Here is a 6071-nt window from a genome sequence, read left to right as displayed (position 1 = left end):
TCAACCCTGTCAGCGTCCACCCGTCTTTCCCAATCTGCCCGCCATAGCAGTCTCTGTGTAGGCTTTAAAAAGGTGTCTGCCATCTTTTTACAATCAAACAGAACCATTAAACCGCTAGTAAAATCGTGGTTCAGCAAGGTCTGCACGTAAGAATTAGCTAGTCCATATTGCATTACAGCTTTTTATCCCTCTCTGACGAGCTTCCAATCCAATCCTATCCACTGGTGCTGGTTTGGATTACCGGGGGCAGAGACTACTCGGAACGCTTGTGGAATAAACTCACTCTCGATCAGGGCTTCCTGTATAATTCTTTGCCACCGCCGAGCTGAATCGGCATCTGATGCGGAGGGGCCGTGAACACTCTGCTTCGGGCTTTCCTCCCACTTCTGCTGATGAGTCAGAGGGTCAGCCTTTGCATACCACGATAACAATCGTAATCAAAGTCCTGCCGCACTTTCTCCCTTTCAGCCCCTTTCTCTCGCTGTTTTCTCTGCCTGCCAAACTGCTTCAGCCTCGGGAATGACAGTGCTGCCAGACCTTTTATCAGGGCTATCACCTTTGGAAAACCGGCCTTTGCGATTCTCATAGTCCTTGCGGTCCGGAGAATCAGCACCACGATCAGCTGAGCTCACGTCTGATCTCTTCGCTTTTTTTTCCCTTCCGCTCTCAGCAGCTATCTGTTTTTTTGTCTTTCCTTCATTTGCTGATTTGTCAAGGATCTGAGCTCAGCTAATCCTCTCTGCTGCTGCTTATGCACTTCCTTTTCAAAGCAGCGCAAACGTTCTGCATGTGAATACCCACGATGTACATTTGAATACCTGCCACGGTCATGCTGAGTTGAATCAGGCGGCAAAGGGGGAAGCAGGGGGGAAAAGACTCGCCCCCTGCTGCTATTGTTAACTCTTCAGGGGATACCATTGGGCATTTCGAGGGTAATACCGACGCTTCTCTGTGGAGAGAGGGCAGGGGAACCTGCACATCTACTTCCATTTTTTTTGTTCTGGTGGAGGCTGCAGAGCCGGCATGGGCTTTTGCTCCACATTGCTATTGTCTGAAACCTCCTGTTGAGCCTGTAACTGGCTCCAGGGGTGCAGAAGGTAAGGACGGTATAACAGGTTCCTCCACACCGAAGAGTTCTCGTGCAAATGCTGGGAAAGCAGCCGTGGGATTCTCTGCCTCCAAAGCAGCAACAGCTCCTGCTGCACCTGTTCATTCTGCTTTCCCCTTAGCACTGTAAGCAAGGACTTCCACATTGTGCTAAGTCCCTTGGTTTCTTTTGCCCCATCACTCATGGCATCCCAGAGGAGCACTCCCAGCCTCTCCCACTTAAGGATGTTGAAAACACTCTTGGTGGTGCCAAAAACCCCTCTCTCCTGACCCCATTTTACCAGTCTTTTTAAGATTTCTGGGTCTTATTTAATTGCTCTCTTAGAGAGAATATGCTGGAGGATGTTTTGTGTGACATGCTTTTCTTTTGACAGAGTCTTCCCCATTCTCTCCACCCTCCCCCGGCGCTCACCTTTTCCAGTGTATCCACTGCAGCATATTTTTTTTCCGGAGCTTTTCTCCCGGGAAGCCTCCCCTTGAGGCTGCTCCACTGTGGAGCTGTAATCTGACTCCACCTGTTACAGTCCAGCCGTGGCAGTCTCCAACCGGAGCTTTTGCTGTAGTCCGCAACCTCAGGATCTCGTCCAGGGAAGCCGCAGGGTTCTGGTGACCAGCATGAAACACCAATGAGACGGGCTCCTGTTCATGAAACCATTTATTCAGCATGGAACAACTCAGATCCAGAACAGAGAGCCCTGAACAAAGGCAGGGTGACTGGTTTTGAGGGACAGAATTAGGGTGGAATTCAGGGTCAGGAACCACTAGAAACACAGCAAGGGAGAAACCCTCAGGGACTCAAACCTAATCAGAATTCCTGGGCCTCCGTTCACAAGATGTTTGGGGTGGGGTAACTTCATCCAGGGCTCACACTGCCCATCCCCCAACACAGGGGGTCAAAATTCACACACATGGCTTACAGCCATGCTTCTTCTTTAACAATGCTTATCTGAAACTAACTCTTTGCCTCCCTGAGGCATATCACAACAGGCCTTTGACCTTTTCATTCTGCAGGACTCCCTTCAAAGTTCAAAGGGTATGGGTTTGCTTCATATCAGGGAGCTATCATCAAGTTGCTAGGGTCACCAACATGTGTGAGCTTGGGACCTGTGAACTGATGCCTTAAGTTTTCCGTTTTTTCTGTTCTTTGGTGTGCAGCTTTTATTCAGGGTTACTAGGATCTTTTTACAGGGTGATGAAGACAAAACAATCCTATTCCAGTTGGGGATTCAAGGAAAATTTTTTCAAACTTCAGGCTCAAAGTATAAACAACATGAAAATGAGGGTGGGCAAGCAGAACTCCTGTATGCAAATGGACCAAAACATATAAAATTTGAGATCTCATGACTAGGTTCTCCTTATTAAAAACGAGATTCACTTAATAAATTATAAAAAGAATTTAATATAAATAAAAAGACAATTAGGAGACAAAAGAAATAAAGCAAAGGGTTAAAACGGACGGGTGCCCTGGCGCCTTGCCAGGAACACACCTGGTATCCCAGGAATGCCCTTTTTATCCCATCCTTGCTGTGAGGGGCTGTAATAAATTAATCTATGAATAAAAATTCGTAAAAGGTATAAATAAGATATATGTATGATTGCAATGATATAAAATACAAAATGTAATGTGGGAAAAAGTCCTTCCCCGGATCTGGTTGTGATTCCCCTCCGAGAGGCAACAGATTGCAGCCAACACCCAGATAACGAGCACAAGCAGGCACATCAGCCCAGGAAGAATGGGCAGGACACGGGCCATCAAACGAACAAAAGAACAGGCCTGGACGAGATATCGCCGGACCTGAGCACCCCCGCCCTGCCAGCCTGTGTTGGAGAAGTGATCAAATTAGACAAAGGAAGAGGAGCCAGCCGAGATAAGCCCTCAGCTCCAGGATGGGTCCCACCACTCCACCCTAATGGCCCGGACCAAAATGATATCAAAAAGACATCCTGGACCTCTTTACATATGAGGAGCCTCTGCCCAGCGTCTATTGACTCTATTCTCCAGTGTCAGGAAATCTATTCTTCGAACAATCAAGGACCTTTTGGTGAATGGTGCCTGCTTGGAATTTGGCCTCGGGACATAAACTTCCTATAAAAACCCAGGCCAGAGGACTCTCCAACGTGGATTTGGGAACACCTATACCTTTGGTATAGACCCGGTCCACCCAGCGCTGCGCTGCTTATTTTATTGTGGTTTTTTTCTCTCGTTGTTGTTTTTTATCAAAATTGTTTTATAATAAATCTTTTATTTTTTATTTAATCCAAAATTGCCTTTGCATTTATAACAGGGGCCAATGCATATTCATATATGTCCCCTCCCTAGTTACGCCTTCTTGGATCAATTTTTATTTTCTGCTGGTCAGCATATATTTTGCTGATCATCATTATTCTAGCTGGTCAGCATTATTTTGGAGTTTGATTTCCTTTCTTCTGCAGATGGTCACTGGCTGATAAGGGCTTGGGCCCCTCATCCTTCCTGTGAGGGTAGCTGGTCTTCATATCTTCCGCTGATAACAGTTTGGGCTCTATTGTTCTCCTGATAACTGCTTGGGCCCCAGTGTCCTTGCCCTCTGGGGTTTCCTTGCCTTGTACCTAGGAAATTCTTTTAAACTTAAAACTTGTTAGCAAGAAAAAGGTACATACATAGTTAAAAAGTAATATATAATATTCATCTGCGAAAGCCAATATCATAATACAAATTTATAACATCCTTTTGCTTCCATCTTGGAGCCATCCAAGCAGAGCCCTGACTGTAGCCCTGGTACTGCCAGGGTGTGGCCTTTGAAGGCCTCAATAAATATCCTTTATTCCTCTTAATTCCGTCCAGCCTCTGTTACAGCTCCTCAAGGTATCAGAGCAATGAACCAATATGATTTCACAGAAGCCATTTATTGTTTACATTATGCACTTATTTATAGATTCTAAAACTACTGTTCACATGATCACACATTTCTTGATTGGTGCCTCTATTCTGTCCACATGCTGAGCACGCACTTCTCAGGTTTTGTGATTGGTTACAGTCCAGGTGTTATAAATGCGAAAGCAAAATGAGGTTAAATATGAAAACAATTTATTATAAAACAATTTCAATAAAACAAATAACGAAAGGAAAAAAACACAATAAAATAAATCAGCGCAGCGCTGGGTGGACAGGGGTCTATACCCAAAGGTATAGGTTTTCCCAAATCCACGATCGAGGGCTCTCTGTCCTGGGTTTTTATAGGGGTTTTGTGTCCTGAGGCTAAATTCCAAGCAAGCACCATTCACCAAGGATCCTTGATGGTTGGTTGAATGGATTTCCTGGTGTTGAGGAACTGAATCAATAGACGTTTGGGCAGAGTCTCCTCACATGTAAAAAGGTCCTGGGTGTTCCTTGATTTCATCTTGGGTTGGGCCATCAGGACGGAGTGGTTGGGTCTGGGTTGGAGCCGATGAATATCTCAGCTGGGCTTCTCTTTTTGTCCAGTTTGATTGCTTCCTCAACTGTGGCTTGCAAGGTGGGGTGTTCAGGTCCGGTGATGAGTATCTTGTCCGGGCTCGTTTCTTTGTCCAGCCTGATGGCCCATGTCCTGCTTATTCTCTTAGGTTGATGGGCGCCAGCTAGGATCGTTATCCGGGTGTCGGCTCAAATTGTTATCTCTTGAATGGGTATTCGCGGCTGGATCTAGGGAGGAATCCTTGGCCACACTATATTTTATATTTTCTTATATTATTATAACTACAGATATATTTATTTAGGCTTTTACGAATTTTTATTCATAAGTTCATTTATCACACAGGTGTTCAAAAGCCTTCTGTTATCTGGTTCTTGTGGTCTTTTTGTGTGTGTGTGTGTGTGGGTTTTTTGTGTTTTCTTTCTTATTTTTGAACAATTTATGTTTCAGCAACCTTGAGGAATTCCAGAGGGTCTGATAAGAAATTCTACAGATGGTTTGGCTGGAGCACACTATGCCCTAAGTTGCTTAGATGCATTGCTACAGCACCCTTTTTATGATAAAGGTTTTCATTTCATGCAAAAGGCTTTGTTAATATTTTTGAAGGGAACATGCAATCAAATAGTCCCTTCTACAGCATGTAATCAGCATAAAAAAAAACCGCATTCTTTTGCTGTTTTTATATACAAGTGAAAAAATTTTGCCTAAGTTTGACTGACCTTTCAGAGCTAATATAAAAATATTTTTCCAAGTACTATATGTCCTAATAAACTGAGGAAGGAAACCTATACTCTGACTTGTATCACTCTGTAACAACTAGCAGAATGCAATGATGTTTTCATGTAGGAAAGTCATGTTAATCCTCCAGCATTAACATTTTAAGATGTTACTCTCTTCCACCCTATATTATTTCCCTTCTTTATAAGGGGTTAGAGCTGCTACCTCCTGAACTCAGACATGGTCACACATTGTGCAAATAGGACAAATGCACTTCAGTGTGCTCAGGAGAGTCCCCTTTAACCTGAAATTTGCTCACTGTAGGTCTGCTGGAATATTCATGGAACCATAATAAGGATTCTCACATAGTCTGTGAGCATGGCTCACTTGGGAGCCAGTAACTCCCTAGATCATTTCAGTCTGTTCCACAAGAGCACATCTCCCTCAAGCCTGGCTGCTGTGTGTTCATGAAGTTCAGAAAAGCATGAAGCCTCAGGAGTTCTGCAATGAGTGTCTCCGGACAAGTTCCATCTCTAACTCTGTGCTTTCCCACATTATGCCTTCTCTTGGGGATGTGACAAATCAGAAAATCCTCATCTTTTGTATTCATGGAAAGGTTTGCTCCTTTCCTTGAAGGTTCTGGCATGGTTATTGTGAAAAACGAGGTTCACATAATTTTTATAGAATTTAAAAGTTTTATAAAAAAACAATTAGGAGAGAAAAATAAAGTAAAGTATACAAATACGGCCGGGTGTCTCTGCATTCAGCTAAGAGAGCACACCTTACTAACAAAGGATTGTCCCTTAAAAACAGAAC

Source organism: Parus major, chromosome 3 (genome assembly GCF_001522545.3).
Source record: "Parus major isolate Abel chromosome 3, Parus_major1.1, whole genome shotgun sequence".
Taxonomy (NCBI): domain Eukaryota; kingdom Metazoa; phylum Chordata; class Aves; order Passeriformes; family Paridae; genus Parus; species Parus major.
The sequence above is the reverse complement of the archived record's forward strand: the minus strand, read 5'-3'. Positions refer to the sequence as shown.